Source organism: Budorcas taxicolor, chromosome 11, assembly GCF_023091745.1.
Source record: "Budorcas taxicolor isolate Tak-1 chromosome 11, Takin1.1, whole genome shotgun sequence".
In the NCBI taxonomy this organism is placed as follows: Eukaryota; Metazoa; Chordata; class Mammalia; order Artiodactyla; family Bovidae; genus Budorcas; species Budorcas taxicolor.
Window position 1 is genome coordinate 138,118,877 of NC_068920.1, and position 12,910 is coordinate 138,131,786.

Consider the following 12,910-nt stretch of genomic DNA (forward strand, 5'->3'; position numbering starts at 1 on the left):
AGGTCTCCCCGCCTGCACCTGACCTGCTCTCTGGCTCTAGGTGCCGACCCTGAACCCCAGAGCCCGGGTGTGTCCTGGGGACACAGGGAGTCGGGGAAGCCGTTGCTCCCGGGGCCCTGCACCTGCGGGCGGAGCAGGGACTGCAGACTCAGGGCGGCTTTGCGGAGAGAATTTCTACTCCGCTTGAAGGATTTAGAGGTGGAGACAAAGCCCTCATTCATTCAACAGACACCAAGGACACCAAGTGCCTATTTTCTGCCTGTCCCTAGGCTGGACGGTGAGGGCACAGGAACAGAACTGGCCACCTGGATGTTAGTACTTTCAACTGAGGGCCGGACACTGCTGGCCCTAGCAGCTGGGTGATTTCATCCACCGGGTCAGCCCTTCAACCATCTTGGAGACGCACTTCTATGGATGACCCTCACTTTGCAGACAGAACCTGCTGTGTGGAGAGGAAGCTCCTGCCCACAATTGCCTGCTGGTGAGCAGTGAACTCAGGTTTACTTGCTGGCGACCCAGCTCCTGAGCCCACAGTGGTGACCTGGGTGACAGTCCGGTGGGGGAGGACGAATTCCGCCACCCCCTCCATGTGCGATCAGCAGGGTTCCAAGACTCCAGCCTCCCAAGCCACCTGCTTCCATCATGTTCAAATGGGCTAAACTGCACCACCCCCCCCCCCACCCCGGGCACTCCGTCTTGCTCTGCAGATTCCCTTTGGGCGCTGTGCTCGCCCTGGGTAACCCCCACCCCAGGGCACTTCCAGGAGGGGGTGGTGCTATCAAACAGGCTTTACTGGGTGCTTGAGAGGAGCAGTGAAGAAAGGGAATTGTGAAGTGGTTCCTTTAGTGTCCCAGCCGCAAGCAATTTCCCTGCCCATCTATCCTCAGACGTCTTTTCTGCTTTCCCGGGATTCCTCACCCTGCCCCTCATGCCTGAGAACAGAGTGGTTGAGCCCTATTTCATTTTCCCCTCACCTTTAGATCACGTCCATGTGGCCCAGGTGTGTGTGTGTGCACACTCACACGTGTGTGTGTGTGTATTGTGTGGAGACGGGGGACCCACTGCATTTTCACTGAGTTCTTTCAAGCTATTTTCTAAACTAATGAGCCATCTTCTCTTAGATGGCTTGCGTCGCCTTCTTAATTTGCAGCCGGTTTCTGCTTGAAATTGCGTTTTCTGCCTTGCTTGCCTCTTGGGTCTTGTCCTGAGAGTGCTGTGTTTTCACTTATGGAACAAAGATGCACAGGCCTGCTCTCAGGGAGGTTGGGGCTTGGGGGGAGACAGAGGACACTGAGGGGGCTCGTTGTGGGCTGGCGGGGTAGTCAGGGCATTGCTCCTGGCTTGGCGTTGGAGGGGAGGTGCCCGGAGGTGGCGCTTGACCTGGGTCTTGAAGGACAGACTCAAGTCAGCCTCTCAAACAGGAGGGAGGAGGCATTCCAGGCAGAAGGCCCAGCTTCAGCAAAAATCAGGACTCAAGAGGCTCTGTGCTAGATGTGGGGCAAAAGCAGGTGTGAGAAGAGGGGAGGCTGGAATGTGGTAGGAAAGTGGCGGTCACCTGCCTTGTGACCTTGCCAAGGGCTGCCAGAGAGCCCCGGAGCAAATGCGGAAAAGGTTAGGGATTGCATAGGGATGTGGGGGTGGAGGCCCGGGGACAGGGGAGGGCTGTGGAGGGGAGGCTGGAGTGGAGAGCTCGTTAGGAAGTTAAGCTGGCAGGACCTGTACGGCGTGTCACCACCTCACTGGGCGTCACCTCAGTCTCCCACAAGCACACTTTCACACGGAGCCCGAGGGAAAAGGCGCCCGTGATGAGGTGGTCAAGGGTGGGGCCTAACAGGGGCAGAAGGGACAGTGGTCCCAGAGCTGGGCGAGGGTGACCCTCCCGGGTTAGACACGGATAGTAGGCGGATCCCAAAGCAGCATCTGGAAGAGAAAGTAGCTTTACACAGGTGCAGGGAACTCCTATGAAGAAAGCTGGGCGCCGAAGAATCGATGCTTTTGAACTCTTGTGTTGGAGAAGACTCTTGAGAGTCCCTTGGAGTGCAAGGAGATCCAACCAGTCCATCCTAAAGGAAATCAGTCCTGAATGTTCATTGGAAGGACTGATGCTGAAGCTGAAACTCCAATACTTTGGCCACCTGATGCGAAGAGCTGACTCATTTGAAAAGACCCTGATGGCTGGGGAAGATTTAAGGCAGGAGGAGAAGGGGATGACAGAGGATGAAATGGTTGGGTGGCATCATCGACTCAATGAACATGAGTTTAAGTAAGCTCCGGGAGTTGGTGACGGACAGGAAGGCCTGGCGTGCTGCAGTCCGTGCGGTCACAAAGAGTCAGACACAACTGAGGGACTAAACTGAACTGAGGGAACTCCTGTCCAGAGAGGTGTCCCAGGGCCAGCCTTCCACCTCTCTCCCCATCATCCCCAGCCACACGCCCTGGCCCTGGAGCCTGGCTGAAGAGCTAGTCAGGCTCGGGAGGTGGGTAACTCCTGGTTCCTGGAGCTGCAAGAGCTGGGGGAGGCCCCAGCCCAGCAAGCCCAGAGGGGTGTGGGGTCTTGCCAGCTCTGCTGGGCCATGGGCACAGCCCTCGCCTGGCTTCCTCCCTTCCTGCCCCTTGCCCCCAGTACTGATCCTTGAGCCAGCTTTGCACCCACTCGTGGTGTGTGGGTGTGAGAGTGAGTGTACCACCAAGTCAGGTCCTCGTCAGTGCTGCCACAGCACCCATTCAACTTCCAGTCTTGGTGCAATGTTCCTCCGAGGTGAGGCCCTGCGTCCTCTGTGTCTCCATAACTTCTGGATCACTGCTCCCTGCACCTCTCGCCCCATTACTGAAGATGTCTGTTTCCACACTGGCTTCCTGCTACCTTGGGTGCTTCTTAAGGGTAAATGCTTCATTATGAGGCCAGAATGAGGCGTGGCACATGGGGGATGGCTGCAGATATGGGAGCCTCTGTCTTTGGGAGCTCCTTGTGGCTGTCTGGTGCTTCTGTCGTGCTCTGCAAAGTCACGAGGTCATGAAAAGTTTATTAACGGTGTGAGACACCACCACATACTCACCAGAAAGGCCGACGTTAAACTTGGACAATTGTTCAAGGGCATGTGGGGCCACCGGAAAGCTCCCACGCTATTGGAAAATGTGCCAATCGTATGAGCAATTGAGAGGCTAAAATCAAACCTATGTCTATGTCTATGTTAGAATCCAGGCAGAAGAAGAGCACATGTCTGCAGAAGGGTATGTGGGAGAATGTCTACATTATAGCTCAAACATGGAATCAACCCAAGTGTCCACCAACAAGAAAACAGATAAATAAATTGTGCTATAATGCCACAGTAGAATACTACTCAGCACTAAAAAAGAACCAGCGATGGCTACCCGTCCAGCATAGATGACATCACAGGCAATATGTTAAGTATAAGAAGCCAGATGCAAAACAGACCAGAGTGCATGATTCCATTTCTCTAAAGTTCAGCAACAGGCAAAATTGATTGGTGATAGAAGCCTGTGATATTTCTGCTGGGGGTGTGGTATGGACAAGGTAGGGGCATGAGGATGTTTCTCTGAAAGGTTTTCTGGAATGTTCTCTGGCTTGACATAGGTGGTGATTACAGGAGTATTGTTCTTCAGTTGCTAAGTTGTGTCTGACTTTCTGCGACCCCATGGACTGCAGCACGCTAGGATTCCCTGTCCTTCACCATCTCCTGGAGTGTGCTCAAACTCGTGTCCATTGAGTCAGTGATGCCATCCAAGGCATCAAGGGTGTATGTATCTGTAAATAAATCATCAAGTTATACACTGAAGATGAGTATTGTCTGTGTATTTTATTCTGCAATAAGAAAGCTGGAGGGAGGGGGAAAAACAGCTTATAAAAGGCTTCTGAGATTCTAATTAGTTATTTTTAAACCCCACTGTAGCTTTTGCAGCAAAAATGAGTGAGGCCCGCATGGCCCACGTTTTCTTCAGGATCCCAGAGTATTGTCATTTATGGGTGGAGAGGCCCAGGGCTGCTGGTGAACAGAGGACCCGGTCGCCAGCCAGGAGGGTGGGCATGGCCCAGAGGGTAGCCCTGTTGACCCCCTCTTCCCGACCCCCTCCTCCCCCGCTGTAGCCAGACCCCTCTCTTCCTCTGGTTCCTGGAAACTGCCCGACCCGAAGGTGTTTCCAGCACTTAAGGCTGGGAGCTAAGCCGCTCCTCCACTCCAGGAAAATATTTGTTCAGGGACTTGGCACCTGCAGAAGAGGAAATAAAAGCCACCTTGGAGTTGAACAGGCGGCACTGCTGCGGGTTGCTTTGTCTGCCCCTCCAGATTGCCTCTGCAGGCCCTGGGGCCCGTCGTCTGGGGCCAGGCCCAGGGATCCCATGCAACAGACGGGCCTGTATCAAGGATGAGCCTGGAGTGCCAGCTGCCCCTGCGTTCCTCATTTGGTTCAGGCAGTCAGCTGTCAGTCTAGATGGCAGACGGTTATGAAACCTACTATGTGTCCTGCATGGCACTGGGCCCTGGACGGCAGCAATGTCCTTGCCTTTGAGGGTGTTGAGAGCTAGCGAGGCAGGATAGTGGGACAGCCATTCTGGCCTAGTGGAAGCTGTGGTGTGATGGGAGGTGGGGCCAGGGTGCTGGGCAGGGCAGCAGGGCAGGGCTAGGCTTGCCAGTCAGGGGACGACGGACCAGAACCTGGTGTCAGGGCTGAGGGCTGAGGAAGCAAACGTTAGGGGTTGATCAGATTGGGCAGAGTGTGCCAGGGAGACAAGCAGTGTGGCCAGAGGCCCAGAGACGAGGGAGAGCCAGGGTCTTTGGGATGTGAAAGGTGGATGGGTTCGGCTATGGTTGAGACCCACAAGTCAGGAGACCAAAACGGGGAAGCGCCTGCCGCAGGCGCCGCGAGGCTTCCCAGCGTAAGTTCAGAAGTGTGGACTTTATCCCCTGGGCACTGAAAGTTTTTGTTTGCTTTGCAACATTTAAACACATTGACTGTGATTCTTTTCAATATAGGAAAGTAGAGAGAACAAAATGAAATTGGCCTCAAATCCGCCCCCCCCCCGCTTCCCACTCCAGATCTTGCCTGATGACATTTCAAAAATTAAAACGCTCTGTGCATATGAATTTGAAATCCAAGCAGAACAGAAAAGTAAACAAAGAAAAGTGAAAGCCTCCTATTCCCCACCTGTCTCGCCAAAGGCAATTTCGCTTAGCAGGTTTTCAGTGTGTGCTTCCAGAAATTTTTTCCATCATACACTTGTGAGGGTAAGCCTACGTTTTCAAGAGTTACACCAAAGGGATGGCGCTACATGCCTAGATCTGCAGCTTCCTTTTCCTGACCTGGTTTCATTTCAGCACGTGTATTCAGTCCTACGCCATTGTTCTTTTTTTTTTTTTAATTCTTTTGTCCCAGCCGCATGGTGCACATGTCGGACCTTACTTTCTCAATGGGGGATTGAACCCTTGCCCTCTGCATTGGAAGCACAGAGTGTTAACCACTGGACAGCCAGGAACGTCCTTACCCCGTTGCATTTATTTATTTTAATTGATTAATTTATGGCTGTGCTGGATCTTCGTTGCTGTGAGGACTTTCCTCTAGTTGTGATGAGCAGGGTCTTCTCTCTAGCTGCGGTGCACTGCTGACTTCTCTTGTTGCGGAGCACAAGCTCTAAGGTGCGAGGCCTTCAGTAATTGCGGCACACAAGCTCAGTAGTTGCAGCTTGCAGGCTCTAGAGCACAGGCTTCGTTGCTCTGTGGCATGTGGAATCTGCCCGGATCAGGGATCGAACCCGTGTCTCCTGCACTGGCAGGCAGATTCTTTATCACTGAGTCACCAGGGAAGCCCCAGCCCTCCTGTGTTTAATGTTTGCAGAGCTCTTGGTTGTACAGTGGAGCAGATGCACGTTACTGACATGATTCTTCCCACTGGATGGGCATCTCGTTTCCAGGCGTTTGCAGTTATAAACCTTGCTGGGGAACACCTTCCCAGACAGCCATCCTAGAGTATCACATGGTACAGACCCAGGGGAGAGTTGGGAGGTTGCACCCTGGACACCTCTCTAGGAGACTGGCTTCTAGACAGAGGGGGAAGTTCTTTATGATCATCTTCCAAAAGTTCCACCAGTTCCGCACCTGTCGCCACACCCAGACTTTGTGGGACAGGCTCCAAGACAGCCCTCTCCCGTGTCACCATACGTGTCATCAAATGGTTCCATTTTCTTTTCTCCACTGGGGTGGAGGATATGAAAATGGTATTCCATGGTTGTTTTGATTTTCATATATTTAACTATAGATGAAGTTAGGAATCTTTTCATGTGTTTTTGCCATTTGCATTTTTTTTTCCATAGGGGAACTGCTTCTTCATATTATTTGGCCCATTTTTCTCGTGGATTGGCATGGGTTCCATGTGCACTGATGATATCCAAAATACCCCTCTGGCTGAGGTGTGAGGGGAATAGAGGGGAGCTGATCCACTGGGAGGCCCATTCAGGGGTCCCTGTGAGAGGTGCCTTGCCTGGTGCAAGCGAGGGCCTTGGGGAGGGGAACTGGGAAGACATTCAGGAAGGATCACCGGCAGGACTGGCCAGTAGATTGATTTTTCTTTTGCACAATAATCCAGTCACTTTTGGGTCAGTGAAAGAAAAAAAAAACCACCGCCGGCTGCCCCTCAAATGTTGTCACACAGGATTCGTGTTGACAGGACGCGGTTGGGCTAGAGCCCCTGCCTGGCAGTCTGTGCCACCCAGGCCCGACCTTCTGTACAGGGCACCGGGGGTGGGGGTGGCAAGGAGGAGGGAGGTGTGGAGGACGGTTCCCAGGTTCCCACTTCAAATATTATGGTCCCATAAACCATGGAAACGTCTCAGAAATTCCAGTGTTTCAGCACATAGTTACCGATTGACCCACATTAGGCAGAAGTGATCCAGAGTGCCCCCGCCCCCGAAAGGGAAATAGGGGTGCACTGGGCCTGAGCACGTACATTGGGAGATGAAGGGGGTGACATGGGCTGATGACACAGTACAGCTGAGAAGGGACGGGGGTCCCACTGCCATCTCCGCCCATAATAGAGGACCTGGAACGTAGGAGGCGCTTCGGAAATATCCACTAAGTGAAATTACGTTAATGTTCAAATTTATCTTAAGGTCAAAATGAATGGGAAAGGGACTGAAAAGGAAATGTAATTTTTTCCTGTTTTTTAAAAAATGAAGGACGTGGATGGACCTAGAGACTGTCATACAGACTAAGTTGGAAAGAGAAAAACAAATGTCATATATTAACGCATATACGTGGAATCTAGAAAAATGGTACAGATGAACTTATTTGCAAAGCAGAAACAGAGACACAGATGTAGAGAACAAATGTATGGGTACTGAGAGGGGAAGGGGAGAATGGGAAAAATTGGGAGATTGGGATCAACATATACACACTACTGTGTGTAAAATAATGAGAACCGACTGTATTCGGTTCACAGCACAGGGAACTCTGCTTAGTGCTCTATGGTGACCTAAATGGGGAGGAAATCCAAAAAAGAGGGGATATATACATATATATATATATATATATATATATATATATATATATACATATACAGCTGATTCCCTTGGCTATATAGTAGAAGCTAACACAACTTTGCAAAGCAATTATACTCCAATAAAAAAATTAAAGTCTCTTTTTTTGTGCAATAATTCATTCTTGTTTCATTAAAAAAATCAAAATCCAGTGGTTTTATTTGGCTTCTTTAAACTGAACTATAGTTGACTTACAATCAGTAATTCATTCTTATTGTTGTATAGTTCTTTCACAAACACATACAGTCATGTAACCACCACCACAGTTATGATATAGACAGTCTCAGCACCCCCAAAACTCCCTCTGTCCCTTCGCAATCGACCCCCGACTCCACTCCCCAACCCCAGCAACCACTGATCTGTTTCTGTCTTGGTAGTTTTTCCTTTTCCAGACATCCTGTAAACGGAATCGTAGAGCATGGAGCCTTCTGAGTCTGGCTTTTTTCGTTTAGGAGACTGCATTTGAGCTATATCAGAGCTGCTTTTAATTGCTGAGTATCATTCCATGTACCCATATGGGAACTTTGTAATCACCCCAAAACTAGAAGAACCCAAGCGCTGTTCAACTATATGGATCTCCTTATTTCTAGATTCACAAATCAGAATGCTTCCTTTGTCCAAGTACAAACCCTGATTTAAGATCCTTATTACTTGAGGGTGAGAAGTTAATTTCGAGACCCTGCAGAAATTAACAGACTCCTGGTGAAGAGAGGGACCAAGGCCGAGGTGAGGACAGGACACTGGCTCCTGGACTCTGGGACTAACTGCCCCATCTCCTTTAGATCAGGCCCACACCCAGCCTGTACAATGCATCTGGTGAAGTGGACAATACTCCCTGTTTGGGGCCAGCTCAGTTGGCGGATGGTGCTCAGCTGGGCTCTGCCTGGACTATCAGTCAGTTCAGTTCAGCTGCCCAGTCGTGTCCAACTCTTTGCGACCCCATGAACTTCAGCACACCAGGCTTCCCTGTCCATCACCAACTCCCAGAGCTTACTCAAACTCATGTCCATTGAGTTGGTGATGCCATCCAAGCATCTCACCCTCTCTCGTCCCCTTCTCCTCCCACCTTCAATCTTTCCCAGAATCAGGGTCACTTCAAATGAATCACTTTTTCACATTAGGTGGGCAAAGTATTGGAGTTTCAGCTTCAACATCAGTCCTTCCAGTGATTATTCAGGACTGATTTTCTTTAAGGATAGACTGGTTGGATCTCCTTGCTGTCCAAGGGACTCTCAAGAGTCTTCTCCAGCAGCATAGTTCAAAAGCATCAATTCTTCAGTGCTCAGCTTTCTTTACAGTCCAACTCTCACATCCATACATGACCACTGGAAAAACCATAGCTTTGACTAGACGGACCTTTGTTGGCAAAGTAATGTCTCTGTGTTTTAATATGCTGTCTAGGTTGATCATAACTTTTCTTCCAAGGAGCAAGGGTCTTTTGATTTCATGGCTGCAGTCACCATCCATCTGCAGTGATTTTGGAGCCCAAGAAAATAAAGTCTGCCACTGTTCCCACTGTTTCCCCATCTATTTGCCATGAAGTGGTGGGAACAGATATCATGATCTTCATTTTCTGAATGTTGAGTTTTAAGCCAACTTTTTTGCTCTCCTCTTTCACTTTCATCAAGAGGCTCTTTAGTTCTTCGCTTTTTGTCATAAATGTGTTGTCATCTTCAGATCTGAGGTTATTGATATTTCTCCCAGCAATCTTGATTCTAGCTTGTGCTTCATCCAGTCCAGCATTTCTCCTGATGTACTCTGCATATCAGTTAAATAAGCAGAGTGACAATATACAGCCTTGACGTACTCTTTTCCCAATTTGGAACCAGTCTGTTTTCCATGTCCTAACTCTTCTAACTGTTGCCTCTTGATCTGCATACAGATTTCTCAGGAGGCAGGTCAGGTGGTCTGGTATTCCCGTCTCTTGAAGAATTTTCCACAGTTTATTGTGATCCACACAGTCAAAGGCTTTGGCATAGTCAATAAAGCAAAAGTTCTTATAACTCGGTTTCCTCTCTTGAAAACCAGGAAAGCTGATGCTTACCTTAAGGTTCTGGTTCAGAGACATTGGAAGAGATTTTTAAAAAATTCCATTTCCTAATACATGCCAGAAAGCAGGATTTGCAATAATTACTAATAATATATATTGCCTACTTTGTGATAGGGCTTCCCCCGTAGCTCAGTTGGTAAAGAATATGCCTGCAATGCAGGAGACCCCAGTTCTATCCCTCGGTCAGGAAGATCCCATGGAGAAGGAAATGGCAACCTACTCCAGTTTTCTTGCCTGGAGAATCCCCATGGACAGAGGTGCCTGGTGGGCTACAGTCCATGGGGTCACAAACAGATGGACACAACTGAGTGGCTAAGCACATCACATCACCATATGATTAGAATCTGTCAGGCCCGATACACACCTGCCCTCCAAATTCAGGGGCTTTGCATTTTGACTTCCTTTTTCTTGTTATGTGACTACAAACTCCTTAGAACCTCGATTTTCTGGTCTGTGAAATGGGGCTAACAGGTCTTTCTTCATAGTGCTGTGCGGGGATTAAAGATGATAACATGAGTAAACCACATCACAGAAACTGTGTTTTGCATGGGACTTTGCAAGCACTCCATACATAGTGGCCATTAGTCTTATGCGGACAAAACCTCTGAGAAACAGGCATTACTACCCCATTTTATGGATAAGGAAAATGAGGCCCCAAGCCACGACTTCATACAGCTGCTAAGTGGCCGCACTGACAAGCAACTCAGGTCTTTTTTGCTCAGAAGCACATAGCAGTCCCCTGAACACGGCTGCTCCCTGTTTCATCCATTTTGGCCCCACAGGACCACCTGGACAGGGTGTGCGGGAGGCTCTTTGGGCCTGGGGTTGCTCCAGGCACAGGATACGATGGCCTCCCCGAAATGTCTGGGTGCTTCTGCCAGGGTCAGCAATGATAACCTGTGGTGCAGGAAGCCGTGGTCACAAGGATACAAACAGTAGGGTGAGGGTGGCCACTCCCTTCTGCTCCAGTCCTGCCAGCTCTGTGCTCCTAGGGCTGGACTCGGGGTAACACCTGGCATGTCTCGGATCTAGGAGTTAAGGGATGGCCCTGTCCCCACTCCCTGTCATGCGTCTCCTAGGAAGCTGGACAAGCAGGTGGCCCTGGGATCTGCTGAGAAAGACCCAAGATTGTGACGGGGGCCCTGTGGCAGCTCTCCCCCAGGAGCCCTGAGCAGGCTGCTTCATGCATCTCACGCCCTCAACAGAATCACAGAGGCTTTCCTGGGTCAGAGCCTCTGCAGAACCCGTGGTTTCATGGGAAGGACAGACCCGCATGACTGTACAATGCAGACAGCCGAGGCAGTATCCTAGGGACACAGATGAAGGGCATCTTGTCCAGCCCGGGGAGTCTGAGAGCCTAAAGGAGGGGAACATCTGGAACAGAATATTAAAAAAAAATATTCATTTATTTATTCGGCTGCACTGGGTCTTGGTTGCTGCATGTAGAATCTAGGTCCCCAACCAGGGATCGAACCCAGCACTCCCAGCATTGGGGGTGTGGAGTCTTAGCCAATGGACCACCAGGGAAGTCCTTGAATGGGGTTATTATTAAAGGAGCCAGCCAGGCCAAGCAGGAGAGGGATGTTTGGGGCATGTGCTAGGTGAACTCAGGGACTCCTAGATCAGATCTAGTGGGCGGTGTCTGTGGGGGAGTGGGCGGGGACGGGAAGGCAGTGGCAGAGGAGACAAGAGGGACAAGAGGAGCCTTAAAGGAGGGCTTGCATCCTGGGTTGGAGTGAAGGGAAGAGGTGGCCGTGGTGTGTGGAGTCAGCTGCTCTCGGCCTACGGAAGCTGACTGCACAAGTTCAGTGGCCTCACACTGGCTGTTTGAAACTGGCCACAGTGGGAATTGGCAAGTGCTACAAATCAGAGCCAGTCCTTGAAAAAATAAAAAAGGGCAGGCTCTGGTGGATTTAAAAGTCAGGGCACGGGATGATTAACTTTATTCCTCAGGAGGATACTCCGTCTGGCGTGAAGGGTGGGCGGAAGGCAGTGCACTCGGAGGCTGGAGCTCGGCAGCTTTGGGTGACTTCCTGGCAAGGGTAAGGGACCAGGAACGGAGAGGACCGCCCCGCTGGTCACCCGACCCCGCTGTGTGGGTGCAGCCTGGGGGTGGGGCGGAGGCTTGGGGAGCCCCTCAACCTTCCACAGCCAGAGCCTGAGAATCCGCAATAAAACCCTTAACGAGAAACACCTGGGCTCTGCCCCAGCCCAAGCTGGGAGCTGGGATGGGAGGGGATTAGGGCATTGCAAGTGGGGTGGAGAAGGAGCTGGTATTTCAGGTGGTTATTTGCTGGTTCATCATCAGCTCCCCTGAGCCCCGGTCTGGGTGGGGAGAATGGGGCGCTGAGGGAAGAGGGGAAAGGAAGTCACAGTGATGGTATCACCGCACACGGCCCCTGGGGACCCCCCGAGCCAAGGCTCTGGTTGTGTGAGTGCTGGCTTTATGGAAGCTTCTGGTCTAGGTCACAGTGTGTCAGAGCCGCATCAGGCAGGGCCCTGCGTATCCCACGACTTCCCAGGTAGTCCTGTGTGGGGGAGGGGGCTGAGTGGTAAGGGTGCTGGAAGGATGAAGACTGAGTGCCTCTCCCCACCCTATCCCATCCCCGCCCCCCGCCAGGCGGATGCACGGAGGAAGGAGCGTCTGAAACCCCAAAGGGGAGGCTTGGCTCATCCCAGAGCCCACTGGGGCTCTTGGCCTGGTCCAGCCTGGCCTCCAGATCCAAACTGCTCCCTGGACTTGGGTGTCTGGGGAACCGAGGTGGCCACTGGGGAGGCTAGGCCCCAGGCTTCCGCCTACCCTTCTCTTGAAGGATGCACTGGCAGGGCAGGACATGTCTTGAGTGGGAGGGCACTCCCAACTGGGCAGTGGTTCTCTTGACTTCTCAAGACCGTCCAGGGCTGGTGCAGAAGCAGCCGTGGGGCTCCCAAGCTCTGTGCCCACCAGCAGAGCTGGGGTTCCCTGTCGAAAGTGCCAGTGTTCATCAACCGGGTAGGTCAGGAATTGGGAAAAGGCTGTTGGGCACTGGGCAGGGGTATGCCAATGTGTGTACCGAGTCCCACCTGTCGTGCCCCTTCAGGGCCCCCCTCCCAACCCAAAGTCTGCCTGGGGCCGGGTGACCCCAAGGCACAGTCTCAGGGCCTCAGGGGGCCACCCAGCACCCCTCTGTGTATGTAGAAAAAGTGCCTTCTCTGGGCAGACCCAGCCCTGTGTGCACACAGCTTGGTGAGGAGACACAGCCTTGATTGCAGCTAAGAAGGATACTTCCTTTAAAGCAGACGCAGCCTTTGAGAAGCGACCAGCAGGCACGCTG